This window comes from Lissotriton helveticus, chromosome 2_1 (assembly GCF_964261635.1).
Source record: "Lissotriton helveticus chromosome 2_1, aLisHel1.1, whole genome shotgun sequence".
NCBI lineage: Eukaryota > Metazoa > Chordata > Amphibia > Caudata > Salamandridae > Lissotriton > Lissotriton helveticus.
Genome location: NC_136059.1, coordinates 1803582835 through 1803606456, shown reverse-complemented (window position 1 = coordinate 1803606456; position 23622 = coordinate 1803582835).

Genomic DNA, 23622 nt, shown 5'->3' with positions numbered 1-23622 from the left:
GAACTTGTTCCCCTTTTAAAAGTTGATGCCCTATTAGGATCGGTGATGGTATGTCCATTACAAGCTCTGTGACCTCTGCTAGTTGTTAGGGAGGGTACTTGTAGTGCTCTTTGGTGAAGGTTTTTCCTTGGTGGTAGTATCAGTGTGGGAATTCCCCAATGCTCATCCTCCTCTGTGGTAATCTTTATTTAAAAAGTGCAGGGTTCAAAAGAGGTGTTGGGATCCCCAGCCACTATTATTTTTATATTAGGGTGTACATTATCCAGTTTAACATCTAAAACAGATATAATAGGGGATTTAGCATTAAGCTTTATCGTCTAACATTAACGTTAAATTAATGTTAGGGCCAGAGATAGTCCAGAGGGTAAGGTAACATAATGCCCATTAGGTCTGGTCAATCGATTGCCAAAGGAGTTAGTGAATGAAAACAACCATTCTTTTTTTTTTTTATTGAAAAAGATTTTATTAGAAAAATGTTAACATAAACAGTGCAGAGAGAATGAAGGCAATACTGGTCATTTTATAATGCCGTTGGGGTTACAGTTGGTGTACAGTATATATGATTGGACATTTTACACGTTGGGTAGTCATTTACGATCTATGACGTTTGCAGCCTTGATGGGCCTATGCATTGCCCTCGAGAGGGGGAAGCGAAAGTGGGAAAGGAAAGAAAGAGAAGAGAGGACAGTAAGGGCAGCGCGTTAGTTAGCCGGGAAACTTCTAGGGTTTGCGACGGGCGGTTTTAGTTCTGGAACCTCTACCCTGTAGATAGACCTATTAGTTTTCTGTAGCTCAGTAAATTGATTGGGATAGTAGTGCAATCGGCGGTGACGCTCAGATGGAGGAAAGGCTGGTCCAGAGGTAGGTGAAAGATGCAAGGGCCTTCTGTGAGGAAACGCCCTCTCTGCCAGTAAGATACCAACACACACTGATGTTTTATTTTTTTTAATTGTGAGGATTAGAATTAGGGGTAATAATAGAAATAGCTGATTCCTTATGCCAGTTCCCATCTATGCATGCTGGGTGAACACTATTATGAAGAGAACTAGCAGTAATGGTATCTGAAGTAGTGCATTTAGCTGCTCCACTGATGGCTGGAACAAAAATCAGGAGTGCACCCAGTAAAGATTACTCCAACAGTAAATGGGTAACTTAAGTATCATTTATTAAGATGGTCTTCACACCTCAGCCTGCTAATTCAGATCCAGCTTATCCAACAGTCCTGTCTTGAATCATATCATTTTAGACATGGAGTTTGGACAACCAGAGTTCTTTCAAAGATAATGACAAGCCCTAAACATTCTACCCTAGAACCTTACAATAGCTTAAAGGCATATAGACAGGATACCACACAGCCCTACTTGCTCCAAAAACTGGATAACTTAAGGAACCATTGAGTTAATTCGTCTGAGCATTATTCTTGCAATTGCAACTTCAAGAAAGACTCATTTTGAGATCCATTGCAAGGGTAGTTGGCGGCGCTAGATGATTATGAAGGTAGTTCAGTTTACTAAACAACAGTTCAGTATTCGCTGTGTCTGGGGAGGCACTTTGGGTTCCCTGCATAAGTGGAATAGTAGATATTTCCTGTGAGGGGACGATAGTCAGAGGGGTTTGTACACATTGATTGTTTGGTTTTATGGGGTCAAATCAATTGCGTCAGGACACATTGGGAACCACAGTGACAGTGGGATATAAGGAACATGGGGTCTTAGCGGTTTGTCTGCAGTATTAATAACTTTGGGGCTAAGAGGAACAGACACTTGAATATTCGCAAGGCCCTGATTTCCAAGATTTATCTTACAAGACAAAATATGGTACTCTGTTAAAATAGCAGCTCTTATTATAGTCGACTAAAAAATGTCAGGTACTTTGGCAGTTTTTCCTTCTCCCTTGATTTACTTGTGGTAAGGAGGTTGTCTCTTTTCTGCTTTTTGGCGTGGAATCCAGGGTTCACAATGTTTGTTTTAAAAACAAAGCAACATTAAAAGTCTAAAATAGACACTTACAGCAGATGCCTTTATGTCCCTCCAATGGTGACTCGTTGATTAAAGAGAAGGGGCCCAGTCCAGCCTCTTCTGGGTGATGACGGGCGAAGATGGGCCCTCTCTTGGCCCGGTCCTATTTTATTTTAATAAGACAGTATATTACTCTTCTTCTTATCACCCTTTAACATTAGTTAACTCTGACAATAAAATACTTGCTAAAATTCTTGCAAACAGATTACATGGACTTCTGAAATACCTAATCCCACCTAATCAATCAGGTGTTATACCAGTTTGAGCTAAGCAGGCTAACCTTAGGCCATGCGTGTATTAGGGTAGATATCTTTTTCTGGTGAAGTTGCTATATGGTTTACTGTAGTGAGGGTGCCGTTTGATGGCATGCACTAACAGCTGCCAATGCTATCTATAGAGTCCAGATATGACTGCCCAGTGTTCTCTCCACTGTTTGTGCTGGAAATCGAACAACTAGCTAGTTTGATAAGGAACAAGCATAATAATAGTTATACAATTTTACAGAAATAAGAATTTACATCCAGATGTATGAAGACTTTGTGGTCCCAAATAGCTCCATTCAAAGAATCAGGCAGTTTGTAATCACAATGATGCATTTTGGTATTTAAAAACCACAAATTGTGATTTTGTAAAATCTTTACTGAATTGCGATTTGGGTTTGCAACCAAATACCAATTTGGTACTTGGAATGGACATGTTTAGGGTGTTCCTTCCAATTACCCAATCAGAATGGTGTGTTTCAATGTTTTCCAACTAAAATCTGGTCGCAAAACATTAAGGGCCTCATTTACAAACCCCTTGCGCCTCCACTGCATCACTTTTTTTGGACACAGCCGCGATGCCATCAGGGTGCCACACTGCTCCACAGTTTGTAGAGCCCTGAGTCACATTATACCTGAGTCAGGTATAATGTATGCAGGGAAGGCATTCCCATGTAAAAAGACACATAGAAGTGGCACAATGAATTATCAATTTCACTGCATCACTCTGGGACTTGACTGCATCAAAATCCCTATGCCTGCTCAAACCAGTGTGAGGACTGAAGAGGGCTTTTACAATGGGACTCACTTATGTGTTCTGGTGCGTTGCTCGAGTTGTGTCGGTTTTATGACCAACTCCAGTAATACATCACTTTTGCACCAACAGATGCGTCAGCATTTCGAAAGCATCTGTTAAACCCTGCACCATGGTGCCCTGTATTGTAAATACAGTGCATTCATGGTGTCACTAGGGCATTTGACGCAGACACAGGAAAACTGATGCACCGATGGCGATGCATTTGTTTTTTGTAAATGAGGCCCTAATATTTTACTGGCTGCAAAAGCGAAGTGGTAACCCATTCGGAAACATGAAGGTGTCCCCATGGGAATAGTCAGAAAAGTGAAATACAGCCTACTTTCACTCATATATAGCAATAAATGCTCAAGTAATGTGAGTGATCCTAACTCTTCCTGTGAAGTGCTGTGGGAATGATAGTCCCTGGTGGAAATATTCCTAAATAACAAATATTACTGAAAGATTTTAATGGTATTTGGCCGAAAACTACACATTTAACCGTACTGGATTACTTCTCTCATTCATCCTTTCCATCTTCTTTATTTCCTTTTAGGCTTCTTTCTATCCTTCTTTTCATCATCTTTCCATTGTTTTTATGCATCTTTCATTATTTTTTCCATCTTTCTTTCCTTCTGTCTATTCTTCTCTCATTCCATCTGACCTTTTTATACCTTTCCATCCATGGACGTCAATTCACCAAAATGCCAGGGGTAGCGGAAGTCATACCACATGTCCTTTGACCTCCACTTTCACTGGCACATACATACTTACACACTCACATATATAGACTCTCTCACACATAAACACACTCTCACCCGCAAGCACGCACACAATATACATTACAAATATTTTCTACTTACCTCAGCTGCCATGGAATAGCATATTCCTTCTTATTGTGCTCTATTTTTATTACACTATGAGTTAATAATATTTATTATGTATTCACTATTAGTGTATTAATACATTGACAGAATATAAAGCGAGTGGAGCCCCAGTTGCCCCTCTGTTCCTGTCACTGAATTTGTCACCTCTGAGGCCAGGGGTTGCAAAGGCAGGACTAGGGGTAGCAAAGGGCAAGCCATGGATCATAGTTGCGACCCCTGGAAACCCCTAAATGACGTCCATGTTTCCATTCTTCTTCATATCCCTTTAGTCTGATCATGCTCATGTTGCTACTTCATGACTTCTTTGCATTTCTTCATTTTGTATTCTTTCGTGAATTAATTTCTTTTCTTATTTCCTGCTTTTCAGTCTCCCATCCTTTTGGCTCACATTACTTCTTTGTTTCAATATATTTTCTGATTTCCTTCTTTCGCTCCTTTCATTTTACTTATCTATTTTGTTGTTCCTTCCTTTTTTTCTTTCAACCCTCCATTTTTTCTTTTCTGATTTTTTTCCTTACTTCTTTTTTTACATCTTCCTCCTTGTTTCCAGTGTCCTTTTGTACCCTCTTGCCTTCATCCTTCTTTTTCCGTCTTTCTTTCATTATTTGCGTTTTACTTTTTCTCATTGAAGCTGTCTTATTTCATTTGCCTCTATTTTATTTTTTATTTGCTATTCTTTTTTAAGTTAAAAAGAATTTATTAAACTGAAAAGTGCAATGAAGAAACCAACATGATACAATATTAGAACATTGGAATGTTGGGAGCTCCATTGCAGACAATGGAGTGCTCCCTGCTTCTACGGGCCGGTAAAGGCCCGCAGAGCAACATTCCAATGTTCTACAAAGGCTTCTCGAAGTTCGAGGGGATTTATATCCCCTCGAGCTTCGAGAACCCTTTGTTTAATTTGTTAGAACATTCTGCCCTCTAGTGGCAGAATGTTCTAATAGCCTTATAGCCCTTCGTAGCAGGGCTATACCGGCTATTAAAGTCCCGCTGTTTCGTTAAAGTCCCTTCGGCTCGGGCCTTTAACGATTCAGCGGGCCTTTAATAGCCGGTATAGCCCGCTATAAGGCTATAGTATATACATCACATTGCAAAAAATGACTTTGATATAATAAACTGAAGGAGAGAAAACAGAAGAAAGGGGGGGAGGGTGGGAGGGGGAAGAGAGAGGAGCAAGCATCATATTACAGTTATGCCTTTAAAAACAAAAGTAATGAGCATATAGAAAACTTCCAATAAAACTTGTAAAATATACGAGAAGAAAATATGATATAGAAACAAAATTATGAAAAAACACGTCAAGGAGGTTTGGGTACTTCTTCATTACAGGGAGTATGTAGTGGTAAGGATTGAGCTGATATATCTAAGAAATTTGTAACAGGTAACCATAATAAATCACGTTTGATGGCAAGTGTGATAGGGTAAACATAAGCTCTATCCAACATATGGTTATAGAAAACACCATACCACCATGCTTGAAAGGAGACATTTGAGGTGTTCTTCCAGGATTTAGTGATTTGTTGGAATGACACTGCAAGAAGGAGGTCAACAATGGAAGTATCGGAATTTAGAGAGGACCATATATCTGAAAGGCTACCTAGAAAAATACGAGTAAAGGAAAAGGGGAAGTGGGTGGAGAAAATGTTATTAATTTGATGCCATACTTTTATAACAAGTTTTTGGGATATTGACTGGAAGATTCGAGAGGAAAAATAAGCTTATTGGTACTAACATAACTTTAATAGAATTTAATCTACCCCACCAGGATAATAAAGGGTGCCATCTGGATGTAGAGTCATTAAGTGTGGTATGTAAAGTCTTCAAATTATGGGCAACTGTGTCTTTAAGTGAGGGGGTAAACCAAAGGCCTAAATATTTGATTTTAGAAGGACTCCAATGAAAATAAGAAGCCAAAGAATCCGCATGAAAACAAAACTTATTAAGAGAAAGAATTTCACATTTGTCAACGTTAAGCTTATAGCCCGATACCAGTGCAAAAGCCAAGACCTCTGAGAGAAAGGATGGAATAGAAGCCTAAGGATTAGAAACGAATAAAAGAATATTGTCTGCATAAGCAGAAAGTTTCAAAGGATTATCGCCATATTGGAAACCTGTAATATCTTCATTCATTAGAATTTTTGTTAAAAAAGGTTCCAAAGCAAGAATAAAGAGGAGGGGAGAAAGAGGACAACCTTGACGAATACCTCGGAATAGAGGAAAAGAAGAAGATACAAGACCATTGGCAAAGATAAAAGATCTAGGAAAAGAGTATAATAATGATATGGAAGAGAGGAATTTGGGACCAAAACCAAACCAAGAGAGGGTGGAGAATATAAATTGCCAATTAACCCTATCAAAAGTTTTTTCAGCATCTAATGCAACAGCGGCCAATGAATGATTATGAGAGTGGGACTTACTAAGAACATTAAAGAAAAGGCGAGTGTTATCTGAAAGATGACGACCTTTAATGAAACCACATTGCTTCTTACCAATTAAGTGGGGTAAAAATGTATCTAAATGTAGTGCAAGAATTTTTGCAAAAATCTTATAGTCGAGATTAATCAAAGAAATCGGTTGATAATTTTTATATAAAGTATGATCTTTGTTGTCCTTAGAAAGAAGGCAGATCAAAGCTTCCTGAAAAGATCCCTCGGATTTCTTAGATGTGATAAAGTATGAAAATAATCGATGGAGTTAGGGACTAATAATTTGGAAAAATGTAGATAAAATTCCATTGTAAAGCCATCAGGGCCAGGAGCCTCACCTTTTATGAGCATGTGAATGGCTTCCAAAATGTCCTTAGGAAGAATATCTTCATCTAAAGAGGAAAAGTTTACGTCTGGTAATGAAGGAGAGGGAATAGAAGATAAATAATCATCAATATCAGTTGACAGAGGTGAGTATTCTGGAATATATAGGGATTGATAAAACTCAGTGAATTCAGATAAAATGTCTTCATCTTTATGAAGAATAGCATTGGAAGAAGATGTAATAGATTCTATTTTCATCCGTTCTTTTTTAACTTTAAGATATTTGGCAAGGAGACTACCAGCTTTATTCTGTGCAGAATAATATTTAGCGCTAGCTTTAAGAAGATACAAATTCGCAGAATCCGTAGACATTTTATTAAAGGAAAGTTTCGCTTTAATAAGGTTAGTTAAATCAGATTGATTCTTAGTCGAATAATACATATATTCCAATTGTTTAATTTGGGAAGATAGTTTATCTAAAGATTGGGCAGCAAGGCATCTCTTTTTGGCTACATAAGAAATAATGAGGTCTCTAGAGGCAGCTTTAAAAGTATCCCATATTAATTGATTGGAAGACTGAGGGGACTCATTATCAGCAAAAAAAGGGATGCAAAATCAAGAAAAGAAGTCGAGAATGTTGCATCCAGAAGGAGAGAGTTATTAAATCTCCATCTCCTTGTACCTTTGTTGGGAGGGAGCAAACCAAGAGTCAACAAGAGACCTCTGAGATATAGTGGAGGAAAACTGAGTATGGACGTTGGAAGGAGAAAAACGGGAGTTGGATTTCCTGTCTAAAAAGGGGTCCATGAGCATTTTACAGTCACCTCCCAAAATAAGAAAATCATCAATATATTGCATGAGAGAAGAGAGAATTTGAGGCCAAAATAATTTGTCATATACAGTGGGAGCATACAAATTAAAAATAGTTAAAGGAATTTTGTTAATCAACAAAGATGCAACAACCCACCTACCATCAATGTCATTGTCTTGCTTTATAAGTTGGATATCTAGGCGTTTATAACAGAGAATTGCAACACCATTACGTTTCCCTGAACCAGGAGATGCAAAAACTTGGCCTACCCAATTGCGACGCAATTTAGAAATCTCAACATCCTTAATATGAATTTCTTGTAATAGCACTATATATAGGTGAGCAAGGTGAGACAAAATACGTTGGCGTTTCATGGGAGAACCCAAACCTTTAACATTCCAGGAAACTATATTAATTGACATCTAAAACTCTAAATATATGAAGAAACACAGAGTATTCAAGAAAATTGTAAACGTATCAATGGAGAGAACATTAGAAAAATAGAGGAAGAACAGTAAAAGGAAGTAAGGAGAAGAAAAGTGTTAAAAAAGAGAAAAGTAAGTGCAATGGAAGAAAAGGCAATGAAAAAAGAAGAACTGAGAAGAGAACCGAGAGAAAGAATCGGAATAATAGAAACAAAGAAAGGAGGGAAAGGATAGAACAGGAAGGAGGAAAACAAAGAAACAATTAATAGAAAAATACTGTAACCAAAGACATACCACAGGGAGACAATACGTATGGGGATGGTGAAGCCACATGAGGGAGATGGAACGCCGAAAGGGAAACTCCAAAACGAGACAACGAGGAGAGAGACAACTTCCAGGAAATTTGCAGAAAAAGTTGTGAGGAACCACAGAAACTGCACCTGAGAAATAAAAATAAAAATAAAAAGGAAAACAATCAATCAAGAGACAGTAATAACATATCAATATGTAAACACTACAATATAACATCTAATACAAGATACAAAATACAAAGGGAAGGAGAATATAACTAAGAGACGAGACAAGGGGCAAAAAAAGTAGAGGAAGGAGTCCATCATGGTCGAGAGACATCCATAGAATCCATTCTGCAGCTATTCAGGAACTGTTGAAGCAATGCCGGATCCTCGTAAGTAGAAGTCTTGTTGTTATAAGTTACTTTGAAAAGAAAAGGGTGAAACAACCCATATCTAGCGTTTAAATCGCACAGAGCAGGTCTCATGTCCAAGAATTTCTTCCGACGTTCAGCAGTGACTTTAGCATAGTCTTGGGCAAAGAAGAGAGAGGAGCAATTCCAAATGATTTTACCACGTTGTTTGGCAGCTCATAGAACTTTAAGCAACTCAGTATATTCAAGAAAATATAATATAACACCTCTGGGCTTCGAAGAAGGTGACTCAGAACGAGAGGGTGGTCCCAGTCGATGTGCGCGCTGAATATTCAACGTAGGAGTGTCAGGTAGACCCAAAAGAGTAGACAAAAAAGACTGAAAAAAGGAGATGGGTCAGGACCCTCAAGGCCTTCCGCCAGTCCGTAAATACGCAAGTTATTACGCCTGTTACGATTTTCCAAATTTTCAATTTGTTGTTTTAGCTGCACAATCTCTTTGGATATTTGAGGTACTTGTCTTGTAAAACCCTGCACAAGATCAACACGGGATTCTAATTCTCCAACTCTTTGTTTCGTGAGAGACCAGTTGGCTTCAAGGTTTTGTAGTCGAGTATTTGTTTCTTCCATATGTGGCTTAAGGGCACGAATTTCATCAAGAATAAGTTCCATAGATATTGGGGGAGTAGGATAAGGAGGATTCACTTCCACGCGTTTGCCAGAAGTAGACGTCGACGCAGAAGGTAATTTTGAATTTTGCTTTATCATTGAGCCGGAAGCAGCAGAAACAGAACTTTTAGCGCCAACAGAGTCACTCATAGTATCATCAAAAGACTCCGGCAAAACACTGAATGGATTAAAGTCCTCCAAAACAGCTTCCTTGGAAAGAGGTGACCCTTTACAACTGGAGCGTGACATTGTTCTGAAGAATAGTGAGGAGAAAATCTCCGTCAACAATTATAGCTGTGATAAGAACCAAGTCAAATGCCACAGAGATAGGAAAAGTTAGGAAGAAGCCACACATAGAGACAACCAATTGGCAGATCAAAATGTCCCAAATAATTCAAGCGTGTCCAGAAACAGGTGCCATTTCGAAGAAAAAACAGTTTTTTGTGAGGAAACAGCATCTCACATTAGAACTGCGGGAAAACGCAAGCGCGCCCAAAAACAAAATGGCGGCCGCGACGCAGCATTAAATCGCGGCATAAAAAAGGATCAAAATAACGGTCTTGGGCTCACCCAGCGCTCACCACTTGTCAACATTAGGAGCAGCGCTTGTTCCGCCGTCCAAAACAAGCTTTTCTGGGCTCCAAAAGCTGAAATGTGTGCCTGGAACCGTCTCGGAGCCTCACGTCCCTACGGAGCTCCCAGAAACAGCGGCCATCACCCGAGGCTCCGAAGCCACGCCCCCCTACATTTGCTATTCTAATATTTTTTGTTTCTCTCAGTCACCATTTCTTCTTCCGACTTGCATTGAGAGGCGAGCCCAAGAAAAAAGTTAAGAAGGTTCATAAAAGAAATTGGATATGCCCCTATAACCCCCAGCTTAAGCTGGTGTAGTGCGTGGTTAACTACACACTTGTGGGTTAAAAGGGAAACCTTTTACCTTTGAGAATGACAAAAGTATTTTTTTTTTACTTGTAGACTTTAAAATGTTATTTTTTTTTTTAAATGCATCACATTTTGTTTTCCTTGTTGCACTTCAAAAAAAGATTGTTGTTACTTGAAAGCAATCACAGACAAGGCGATCTGATGAGCTCACCAGGTCACCATCCTGATGATGGCTGTGGGTCCTAGTCGGTTGCAAATAGTGACCTACCTCATTAATATTCATGCAGTAGGTCGAATTACAGCCCACTAGGCACTAGTTTTTTGCAAACTAATCAATTAGCACATAGGTCGGATCGCAAAATAGTTCACAAAAATACTGGTAACAAACTGCAACCAGTATTTTGTAACCAGTGCTTCCGGATAAGGTTGTGTAGGAAGCCCAATGAAAATGTTCCTCTTATGTGGAGAATATTATAATTTATGGGAAGTTCTCCAACTTGTCAAAAAACTGGAATATGCCAGAATTATTTCTTCTTGCTCCTGTGAGGCAATGGCATAATGTTACTCTTCCTTTTTAATGGGACAGTGAATGAGTTAGTTATTTGGAAATTGAGATTAGCACTGGATTGTACTAGAGAGTCTAACTTTACCTTTACCTTACATGTCACTCTGGGGGTGCTGGAGAAAAAAATCAGGAACTGCTTTAAACTACTCATCTGTATGATGGCTAGGATATTGATAAAGAGCATAATGGTCATAAACAAATGTTTTTATTTAATTTTAAATATTCCACTTACTATCCCAAACATTATTTTCAAGCATTTATCTAAATGAGCTCATACTACAGAGATCACATTTAATCAACCCCATGATTTGGGTGGTCTTGCTGTTTCTGAGATCTAAGTGTTAGTATGAAATATATGTGATATCACCCAGTCTGCTCATGGGAGGTTGGTCACTTTGCTCACTCAATGAGAAACATTGTCAAGCTGGCACTCAATACCAAGGACTCCAGAAGAAATATAGCTTGCAAGACAACACAGTGTTTACCTTTAAGATATGTATTAGGAGGGCGACAAAGACTACTACGTGCTGTCTGATTTTTCTACTCTGAAGTGTTCTTGCATTGGAAATTACATTTGACCCTTCTCTCCTAAATTCATTAAAAATAATTTGGGTTGGTGGGGTTGATGTAGAAAAGAGTTTCTTGACTTTTTTATGTACTTCAGACTGTAAGTTGCACTGAAGATCTATTTCCTATGAATTATTGCCACGCCTATTGTTTAGAAAATATTAATGTTTCTTTCTGGAGATGACACTGCCCAGCACACTACAGTGTATCTTGAAATTGAGAAAATACACATTTTTGTGCAGTCACGCCATTTATTTCCTGAATTGTATTGCCTATTTTTACACTGCACGCATTGGAACTCTGCTGACCAGTGCTCAGGGTATGTGCTCTGACCCCTGATACATGTAAACACTGGCTAAATCCTAAATGGCATATTTGACTATCCAATAAGACTAAATCATATGGTGAAGAAATACACCCCTGGAATGGAGTGTTAAATTTCACCTGTGAATGCCGAACTTAGGGCCAGATGTAGGTAAATGTCATTTACCGATTCTTAAACACCGAATTTTACCGATTCGGTATTCAAAAATCGGTAAATGAGATGTAGGGAAAAATTCGGTATTTTTTACCGAATCGGTAAAAATCGGTATCGGACTTTCGGAAATTACCGAATCGGTATTTACCGAATCGGTATTTACCGAATCGGTAATTCCCATTCATCCCTATGGGCCAAAAGGCCCATAGGAATGCATTGGAAATACCGATTCGGTAAATACCGAATCGGTAAATACCGAATCGGTAAATTCCGAATCGGAAATCAAGCAAAAGTGAAACTTATGAAAGCAGCCAATCAGGTGCTACCACCCTCCCCCTCCCTACCAGGAAGTGGCTACCCAGGCAGCTGCAATGCATTAGAAGGTTCTGGAGAGGCAGTCAGAGCTGAGCAGAGACACAGAGCAGCAGGGAGAGTTTTGTTGGAAGTTTACCACAAGAAAAATGGCAAGCAGCAGTGAGAGTCAGAAGGCTGAGAGAAAAAGAAAAATCAAGTTCAGCAGCATGGAGCTGCAGGTACTGGTGGAGGAGGTTGTGAGAGTGCACAAGCAACTATTTGGCAGGCACTCCCTCACTGTACCTGAGTCTGCCAAACGTAAAATGTGGCTTGCAATTGCAGAAAAAGTCAATGCAGTGGGAGTAACAAGCAGGAATATTGAGGATCTGAAGAAACGCTTTTATGACATCAGGAGCCTCACCAAAAAGAAGATGTCAGAAATACATAAGCAGGCTGGTGTCACCGGTGGAGGCAGGAACCCAGCGCCCCCCCTGACTGAACTGGAGGAATTGGTGGCCTCAACCATCGAGCCAGACAGCGTTGTGGGACTTGGAGATGTGGACAGCTCAGCCAGAGCTACAAGAAAAGGTAAGACGCATGCGCAGCATGACACCCCATACCAACCTGCTTCCCTTTACCCTTTGTGAACAGGCCAACCCCAGTCCAGTACTGCTAGCACTATACAGGAGCAATGCATTATGGGAAATGTAGTCAGCTAATGTAAGACCATGTGTAACTGCGCAGACATCAGCAAGGCACTGAGAGTAATTCAGAAAATTGAAAGTTAAATGTGTAAAGCATTTATTTTAGTGACTGTGACACAGTAGCACTCAGTTGACATACGCTTATTTATACCTAGGGGCAACATCAGGCAGTCGACCCACAGCAACAGAAGGGACTGCACCAGTGAGGGAGGAGAGTGAGGAGGCAGGGCCAAGCCAAGTACATGCCTCGCAGGAGGAAGAAGACACGACTGCCATCTCCCATGAAGATGAGACAGTACAGACCCCCGAGTTTCAACACTCCCCACACCTTTCACAATCCACTCCATTGGTTTTCTCACCGGAAACCTCCCCATCACTGTTCCTGTCAGCACCTGCAAACTCACCAGCCAGGAGCGTGTCGTGGCCCCACTGCTAGTAATGGAGGCAGCAGAGGGTGAGGCTCAAGCCACTCTACATGTGAGTCCTGCTGCACTGCAGTCCACCAATGAGTCAGTCACCTCGCGCAGAAGGCAACGCAGACCCAGCAGTGCAGGTGGACCTGGAGATGGCACTGTGTTCCGTGGGCTGGAGGGGAGCATGGTGCGCATACAACGGATGCAGGGAAAATCCATTCAGGCCTGCCATCGCCAATTTCGAGTCCTAAATGAACAAATAGGAGACATGGGGAAGGGCATCAGAGACATTGTTGAATCGAATAGGGAGGTTGCTAAAACAAATGCAGACATTGCAGCAGGAATGCAGCAAATGAGCAACTCCATCACCCAGCTCTGCTAAAAACTGGACAGCCTGGAACACACAAGGCGCAGGGATGCCCGTGTACACAATACGGCCATTAATCGTCTGGCCACTGCCACATCCCAGCTATGCCGTAAAGGCATTAATATGCAGGAGAGCCTGACACAGAACACGGCCGAGGTCACCAGGGGCATGGCCAGGATCACTAGTGCACTAGAGGCTATGCTCATTTCACACACTGCACAGAATCCTGCCCAGGATGTGGCAGAGGCAGACGACAGCAGTAGCCGCAGCAGCTTGGCAAGCGCTGTAGTGGAGCCACGTAGGAGTAGCAGGCACCCAGCTGAGGCTGCAGGCCATGCTGAAAGCAGCGACCAACATCCCAGTGGCTCATGGAAGCGCGGGCGCAAGTGACATTGCCGGTGTGGGTGAAGTGACCCGGGACATACAGTTCCCACGTTTATAATGTTTATTTAGTTGCACTTCAGTGCATGAACGTTGTGGCAACATTAAATTACGTTGTTCTCATTCACAACCTGTCTGTGTCTCATTACTTACTCAGAAATAGTTGCGTGTAATCTCCTCACGTCTGTATCTGCCATCACTTGGTGTTGACACTCCAGCAGGTTGTGTTTCTGGCACAGCAATGTCATCGTCATGATCCTCATAGTCTGACAACTCCACCTCAGTACCCTTCTTCACAGCAAGGTTGTGCAACATAGCAAACGCAGCAATGATCTTACAGCAGGTGATGGGGGTATACTGCCTTGCACCTCCGCTCTTGTGCAAGCATCTGAACCTGCTTTTCCAGATACCAAACGTTCGCTCCACGACATTCCTTGTGCTCTTGTGGGCCCGGTTATATCTCCTTTGGCTGGGTGTTGAGGGGTTGAGGTAAGGGGTGAGTATGAAGGAGCGGAGGGCATATGCACTGTCTCCTAAAATGAAATGGGAATACATTACTCACATGCATACTTGTACTTCTTACTGCAATAGGTGTTATGGGTACCACACTGTGTCTCACCTAGGAGGTATCCTTCTCCAAATTCCCCTGCAGTCAGCCGTGCATAGATGCCGCTGTTTTGAAATATATAGGAGTCGTGGGTACTCCCAGGGAATTTTGCAACAAGGTCAGTGATGGCGCACTTTGCATTGTAAATCACCTGCACATTGATGGTGTGCGTTGACTTCCTATTCCTGTAGATATATTCTGTGGCAGCAGGGGGACAAATGGGAATGTGCGTGCCATCAATGCAGCCAATTATATTGGGGAATCGTGCCATCTGGTAAAAGTCTGATTTTGTTTGGATCAGTTCAGCATGGGTTGCAGGAAAAGATACATGATGCTCCATCCTATGTAACATGGCGTCAAGGAATTTGTGGAAAAACCTTGACAGGCTGCTCCGGGTCACCCCACCTACCGCAGCTACCAGACTCTGGTAGCTCCCAGACGCTAGCAGGTGTAGGCTGCACAGCACCTGCACGTGGGGTGGAATAGCGTGTGCCCTTGGGGTAGTGTGCTCCAACAGTGGGTGGAGGTCCCTGATGAGTTCCGTGATGGTGTCTGGAGCCAACCTGTACCTCTGGAGTATCTCTGCCTCTGTGAGCAGGGTGATCCTCTGTCTGTAGACCTGCTCCTCTCTCTGCCATTCCCTCTCTCCTTCCTCCTGTAGCCATAGCGGTCTTGCAATGACATAAAATGCCGCCATTGTGCAAGTAGAATTGCATTTTGGGTCCATTTTTATAGGTTGCACCTGGTTACCACCTGATTTCAATCCATGGTAAATACCGACTCTTAAATACCGAATTTCAAGCAAATTCGATATTTAAGAGCTTCCCTACATCTCAATCTTCATTTTTACCAATTCTTATTTACCGATTCGGTATTTTACCGATTCGGTAAATTTACCGATTCTGTAAATTTACCGAATCGCAAACCGCTGCGAATCGGTAAATTTACCGATTCGCTAATTTTTCCGATTCGGTATTTTACCGATTCAGTAACTTTAGCGATTCGGTAAATTTACCGAATCTGACGATTTTCGCTTTCCTACATCCCAATTGCTCAATACCGGTCCGTAACGGTCAAAAATACCGATTTTCGGCCGTTACCGACCGGTATTGGCCTACCTACATCTGGCCCTTAGAGACTACTGTTACAGCGAGAACATTTATATAGGCCTACCAGTATAATCTGACTCATGCCTTTTAAAAATACAGTTCCACATGTCAACCGAACCCTTATTGAGAGAGGAAGCTTCCGTCCCTTCAAATATTAATAAGTCACTATTATGCGGGCCTTGGAGTCCACAAGTAGCATATGTTATTTAATGTTACCATGCCCCTACAGTGTCAAAGCCTTAAAAGCTATTTGCACTGTACATCCTCTCGATATCCTATGGGGAAAAATGTAGTAGAGACTGAAATATTAATTCTCCTTTCTCAGGTTTGGGACATGCTAGAAAAACAGCTCAATCACTATCTTTAATATTTAGTGAAACAGTTTAATGATGAAGTTAGATTTTGAAGACATATTTAGCAAAAAGTAACTTTTAGAAAGTTACCTTTTCCCTGCCTGGCTCTCTTGGAGGCTATTTCTCTTTAGCCTGCTAGCTTCAGCCCTGTCAGTGCTTGACCTTAAAGGTTTGAAAACTACTCCCAGAGCAGAAACAATAGCTCGGGTGTGGGAAGCTGGTTTTCTTCCTGCAGGTCCCCTCTGCTCGAGTGAGTTGTGGCCCCCTAAGTTCTGTCACTGAGATCCTGGAGACATTGGTTATGTCTACCTGGACTTCTCCAGTAATTTCTGTAAAGCTGGGACTTTGAAATCTTTTGGGAATTCCAGACTCCCTGAGGATCGGGACTAAACAACCAGCCCAAAGCATGACTTGCTCATCTGAAGAAACTGTTTTCTCCCACTTGCGCTTCTCCTCAGCAGGAAATCTATTTCAGCAGGCCCTCAGCCAAAAGGTATCTGCCTTGTGGAACTCATCATAAAATTCAGTCTGTAGCCTTGTCCTGCTGATGGACTCAGAGCCCAGAAAAAGTGACTACATCCGAATGTAGAAATCTTGCCTGGACACATTTGCTAAAAGTTACAAACAGGACATGTAAAACATAAAGATACATGTCCTATATTCAAATACATTGCACACTGCCCTGTGGGCTATCTAGGGCCTACCATAGTGGTGACATATATATTAACAAGCATTGGCAAAGCCAATAGGTCTCATCTATGAAAGGGCTATTGGCTATGCTAATATATTTCAGCAATGTTGTACACCAGAGTGGCTGCTGCTCAACATGGCTAAAGGTTAGTCAGACCCTCAAGGATTTCGCGATTTCGCAGCGAAATCAGCACTTTTGTAAAAATGTCGCGATTTTTACAAAAGTGCCTGCAAAATCTGCACTTTTGTAAAAAGTCAGTGAATTTTACAAAAGTGCCCAGGAATGCAGGGACTTCAGCGGGGTAAACCAGTGGCAAAAGGCGACCATGGGAATTAAGAACAATCTGCACAAGTGTGATAAAAGAGCTAGGACGTGTAGATAGGTAGAAGAAAACGGCATGGAGTGATATCAAGAATAGCCAGCTTTGGTATCTGGCAATATAAATATATATTATGTTATGTAACCCCCCCCCCCTTTTTGTACAAATTAAAATTAGGCCAGATCCTAGGTTGGAAATATGAAAAAGTCAACGTGAAAAATAAAATAATGAATTGTTAAACCAAGTATCTGGTTGGAAATATTTAATTTGAAGCTAACGTCTGAAATTGCAAACTTTTCTGAAATCAAATATTGTAAAGGTGTTCTGATAACTAGATTTGATTGATTCCCTAATTAGGAATACAATTAATTCATCAGCTTCAGATTGATTCACTCAACTCTGACTGATAGTTTTAAGGCCATACCTGAAGATTAACATGCTCTAAGACCTCCTTTTCTAATCTTGTTCCAGCCCTCTGTCTTGGCATAAATTCAACAGACTCTTAATAGACAGGTGAAAAATGACAATGACCATATTGTAAAATGTTGGATAACGCCTAATATGAAATACAAATGTATTTTGATCATTAGAATTACAGAAGACTCAGGCGGTGCTGTTCTAAGTACTAATGTGGTCCGTTGCATTCCGTAGTTTGTTGTCTATTGTGATTTTTGTAACTTACCACAGACTTACCCATTAAAAAAACTTTCAAAATTCACCTTTGTATTAATGTCTCCCTCTTAGAGCATTATATACACTTAGAGCATATGAAAGTCTTACTTTTTGAGCCTGGGTGGTGATTTGAAGACATTTATGGGGGCATAGCCTGGGTCTACTGGGTAGGAATGTTTATGGAAATGGTGAGGTTTAGGGGTATGGGATAATTTAGGGAGATGTGGAATAGTTGAATGAAGTGGAGGAATTGGGTCACCCGAAGACATTGGGTGGACTTGGGACAGTGTGAGTGCTTTGAGTGGGGTCAGGTGGTGGAATGAGGTCATAGGTTTAAATGGATGTACAATGAGGAATAGGGGCAGGTTTGCTGGAAGCACTTGTGTCAAAGGAGGTATTAGACCTCCCTGTGTGGCAGACAGGGCAGAGAGCATATCTTCCAGGATGTTAACAAATTTAGACAGTTGCTGAGTTAGATTTGCTTTAATACACTGGGAAATTGTGGCTCGTAATCCTGTGATTCTGGGCACATCACTTAATCTCCCTATGTCTATAAACAATGCATGTGTTTGTGTTGTAATTGTGTGGTGTGACTGGTGCACATGTGAAGAGCTTCAATACCTTCGGGTCCTTTTGGAAATATAATTTAAAACACTACAGAAGAATGCACTATGAGGTTAAAACTAAAAACAAAGTCTTAACATAAGGAAAGACACTTACTTGCTATTTTGTACAGAGTGAAACCAGAAAATGTAGATAAAATCATGGCTTCCATGCTGAAATTGTGTGATCTTAGGCAAATATTTAATTTCACTAAGGTAGGTTCTGGAATGCCATTTCCTATGGGATGCTCTGCTACCAGGCCATCTTTGATGGGCTTCTCAGAACCCATACTAAATCAAATGGAGGATTGCATTTCCAAGGAATAGCAGCCTTCACCTGTGGGCTGCTTCCTCTGTTCCATATCCCTGGTTTCCTATTTCAAAGCGGAATACTCTGCTAAAACAGTTTCCATTGATTTAAGGCTGAAAATGAATGATTATGAGTAAAATAAATTGCCATATTTGTGCTGATAAATTTCCATATTTGTGCCCGTAAATTTGCTAATCCATGCCGCTATATCCTGGGGGGGTCTGGTTAGTGGGATAACGGAGAGTGGAGTGGAGTGGAGAGCTGTAAAGTGGAGTAGACTGGAGTGTTGCGGAGAGGCACACAGTAGAGTTGAGTGGTATGGAGAGAAGTGCAGTGTCATGGAGTAGCGTACAGTGTTGTTGAGTGTCAAGGAGAGAGTAGAGTGTCAGAGTGGAAGTGTTTAGAGTTGAGAGGCGTACAGTGAAGTACAGTGTCAGAGTTGGGTAGAGTGTCATAGAGTGGAGTGGCATAGAATGTCGTGCAGTGGCATAGAGTGTGTTGCGTAGAGTGGAAAAAGTGTTGTACAGTAGAGTGGCATTGAGTGGGGTAGATTGTCAGAGTGGAGTGGCATACAGTGGAGTAGTATGTCATAGAATAGAGTGGAGTAAATTGGCATGGAGTGGCATAGAGGGATTTGCATTGAGTGTTGCAGAGTGGAATAGTGTCGTAGAATGGCATAGAGCGGAGTAGAGTGCTGTAGAGTGGAGTTCCATATAGTGGAGTAGAGTGTCAGTGGAGCAGAGTTTAATGGAGTAGAGCAGCATAGAGTGCAGTAGAATGGTTTAGAGTGAAGTGGCATAAAGTACAGTGGTGCAAAGTGCAGTGGTGTAGAGCGCATTAGTTTTGAGTAAAGTGGTGCAGAGTGCAATGATGTAGGATGGCGTAGAGTGCAGTGGCACAGAGTAAAGCGGTGCAGAGTAGATTGCAGTGGGGTAGAGTGCAATGGCGTGGAGTGACACAGAGTGAAGTTGAGTGGCATAGAGTGAAGTGACAAAATAGAGGAGAGTAGAGTGGCATAGAGCTGAGTGGTGCAGAGTAGAGTGCAGTGGCACAGAGTGCAGTAGCATAGAGTACAGTCTTGCAGAGTGTCAGAGTGCAGGACCGTAGAGTGCCGGGTCGTAGAGCGAAGGGTCATAGAGTGGTGTAGAGAACAGTGACGTAGAGTAGAGTGGTGCAGAGAAGAATAGAGTGGTGTAAAGTGCAGTGATGTAGAGTGAAATGGTGTAGGGTGACGTAGTGTGCAGTGACATAGAGTGCAGTGGCATAGAGTAGAATGTTATAGAGTATATCGGTGTAAAGTGCAGTGGTACAAAGTAGTTGCCGTAGGTGCAGTGGTTGTGAGTGCACTGGCTTTGAGTAAAGTGGTGCAAAGTGCAGTGGTTTAGAGTACAGTGTCACAGCATAGACAGCAGAGGTATATAGTGGTGCACTGTAAAGTGCAGTGGCGTAGAGAGGAACAGAGTGCCTATGCATAGAGTTCAGTGGTGGAGAAAGCAGTGTTGCAGAGTGCAGTGGAGTGGTCTGGAGTGCAGTGGTGCAGGGTAGAGTGCAGTGGCATAGAGTGGAGTGGTGCTGTGACATAGAGTGCAATTGCATAGAGTGCAGTATAGTGGCATCGAATGCAGGGGCGTGGAGTGCAGTGGCATAGAGTGAATTGGTGCAGACTAGAGAGCAGTGACGTACAGTAGAGTGGTGCAGTGTAGAATAGAATGGCGTAGAGTGCAGTGATATAGAGCACAATGGTGTAGAGTGATATAGCGTGCAGTGGCGCAGAGTGCAGTAGCATAGAGTAGAATGTTATAGAGTATAGTGGTGTAAAGTGCAATGGTGCAAAGCAGTTGCATAGCTACAGTGGAGTAGGGTACATTGGTTTTAAGTAAAGTGATGTGGAGTGAATTGGCGTACAGTGCAATGGTCTAGAATAGAGTGGTTCAGCAGAGTGCAGTAGCGCAGAGTGGAGTGGCGCAGAGTGAAGTTCAATGGCATAGAGTGCTGTGTTCAGTGGCGTACAGTAGATTGCTACAGAGTAGAGTGGAGGGGAGTGGTGCCATGTCGAGTACAGTGGTGCAGGGTAGAGAGCAGTGGCATAGAGTAATAGCTTGGATCACAGTGGTGTAGAGTAGAGTGGCATAGAGTACATTGTTTTAGAGTAGATTGAAGGGGCACAGAGAGTAGAGTGGTGCTGGGTAGAGTGGAGTGGAGTGGTATAGAGTAGTGGCAAAGAGGGAATTGGCTTAGAGTGCAGTGTTGCACAGTGGAGTGGCTTAGAGTGGAGCAGTGCAGAGTGGAGTGGCCTGGATTGGAGTGGTGTAGAGTGCTGTGGTGCACAGTGGTGTATAGTAGAGTGGAACAGATTGTGTTCGCATAGAGTAGATTAGAGAGGCATAGAGTGAAATGGCATAGAGTACCGTGGTGCACAATAGATTAGAGTGGCGTAGAGAGGCGTAGAGTGGTGCAGAGAAGAGTGCAGTGGCATTTAGTAAAGTGGAGCAGAGAAAAGTGGCATAGAGTAAAGTGGCATAGAGTAGAGTGGCATAGAGTAGAGTGGCAGAGAGTAGAGTGGCAGAGAGTGCAGTGGCAGAGAGTGCAGTGGTGCAGAGTAGAGTGTTGTAGAGGGCATTGGTGCAGAGTGGGGTGCTGTAGAGTGGCGTAGAGTGCATTGGTGTAGAGTGCAGTGGTATACAGAGGTGCGGAGTGATATAGAGTGCAATGGTGTAGAGTGTTGAAGAATACAGTCGCATGGAGTATAGTGGTGTACCCTACAGTGGTGTGGAGTAGATTGGCATAAAGTGTAGTGGCGTAGAGTGTATTTTGGGTAAAGTGGTGCAGAGTGCAGTGGCGTAGGGCGTTGTGTGGAGTGGCGTAGAGTGGAGTGGCGCAGAGTGGAATCGAGTGGTGTAGACTGCAGTGGCATAGAGTAGCTTGTTTCTGAGTAGAGTGAAGTGGTGTAGAGTGCAGTGGTATAGAGTAGGGTGTCATTGAGTGAAGGTGCAGAGTCGGTTAGAGTGGCTAAGTGTGGATTAGTGTAGAGTGCAATGGCATGAAGTGGAGTGATGCAGAGTTCAGTGGTGCAGATTTTCATGGTGTAAAGTACAGTGGCAGAGAGTGCATTGTTGTAGGGTATACTGTCGTAGAGTATAGTGGTTTATAGTAGAGTGGAGTGCATTTGCATAGCGTGCTGAGGCACAGAGTAGAATGGTGTAGTGTGTAGTGGTGCCGAGTAGCATAGCATACAGTGCAGTGGCGCAGAGTAGAGTGTGTTGAGTGCAGTGGCACAGATAAGAGTGGCGTAGAGTGCAGTTGTGCAGAGTAGAGTGGAGTACAGAGCATTGCCAGAGACTATAGTGGTGCAGAGTAGAATAGAGTGGCACATACTGCAGTGATGCAGAGTAGGATAGAGTGGTGTAGGTGCAGGGACAGAGTACAATGACATAGGGTGAGGTGGATCAGAGCATAGTGGTACAGAGTAGACTGGAGTAGAGTGCATTGTTTTGAGTACAGTGGTGTAGAGTGCATTGACATAGAGTGTAGTGGTGTAGAGTGGTGCAGATTACAATGGCGTGGCACAGAGTGTAGTTGCACTAAGTGCAGTGGTGCAGAGAAGGTTAGAGTGGCTTAGAAGGATTTGCATTAAGTGCACTGGGGTACAGTAGAGTGGTACAGAGTAGGGTCCATTGGTGTAGAGTGCAGTGGCACAGAGTGCAGTGTCGCAGAGTAGGGTGGAATAGAGTAGAGTGGCACGGAGTAGTGTAGAGGGCAGTAGTGAAGACTGCATTGGTGCACAGTAGAGTTGTGTGGGATAAGGTAGATTGGCATAGAGTAGAGTCTAGTGGTTAAGGGCAGAGAGACATAGAGTGGAGTGGTGATGAGAAGAGCGCAGCGACACAGTGTGGAATGGCGTGTAGTGTGGAGTGGTTCAGAGAAGAGTGAGGTGGTGAGGAGTGGTGCAGAGTAGAGTGGATTGGTGTTAAGTGGAGTATGCATGTTATGTTAGCGTACTGCCATTACAGACAACACATCTTCAATTGAAATGACCATTACATTTGCGCTCACAGTTTTACGGATCAAAGTATACAGCACACAAACGATAACGTATGAAAATGTCATCACCCAATGTATTGATTTAATAATCGCCAGAGTTAATTTACAGACATTTAGATTTTATGGTCTGCTAGAAAAAAATATAACATTGATACAGCCTTCATCAAGATGCACCCCAATAGTCAGCATGCTTACACATAAATCCTCACACTTTGAAGTCAGAGAAAGAAAAATAAACACCAAACATCCCAGAAGACACAGCCTAACATTTGACCTCTGTCTTTAATTGCACAGCAAATGTGACATAATAAGAACACGATTTAAAGGCCAGTTTACTCAAAGCAAGTTCGTACAGGAATACAGTAAACAAGGTTTGGGCAACGGGAGGAACAAACTCGAGCTGGACAGACCTAAAGCTTTGTTCGCCCTGAGTTGGCAGGGTATGCCCTGATGTGGGTCCCTTGCTCACTCTACCACTGGATTCAAGATAGCTTGGCTGATGAGGATTATGAATCCAAAATCGGTCCCAGGATGCTTGTTTCCAGTCCAGGGAAGACATGGCTTGGCAGTTCGGGCTGGACTGTTCCCATGAGGCATAGGGTCAGACTGATTTGAATATGGCCATGTCTTAACTGGGGTGGTGGAGTGAGCTAAAGCATGATAATGGACTAAACCCAGATCAGTTGACTGGGGGTGAGTGTTTGATTTGCTCAAGCACTCTGTCCATCATCCCTTTTGGTATCGCTTTGTTCGCCCTGAGTTGGCAGGGTGTGCCCAGACGTGGGTCCATTGCCGATTTTACCACTGGATTCCAGATAGCCTGGCTGATGAGGATTATGAATCCGAAACCGGTCCCAGGATGCTTGTTTCCGGTCCAGGGAAGACATGGTTTGGCAGTTCGGGCTGGACTGTTCCCATGAGGCGCAGAGTCAGACTGATTTGCATATGGCCATGTCTGAACTAGGGTGGTGGAGTGAGCTAAAGAATG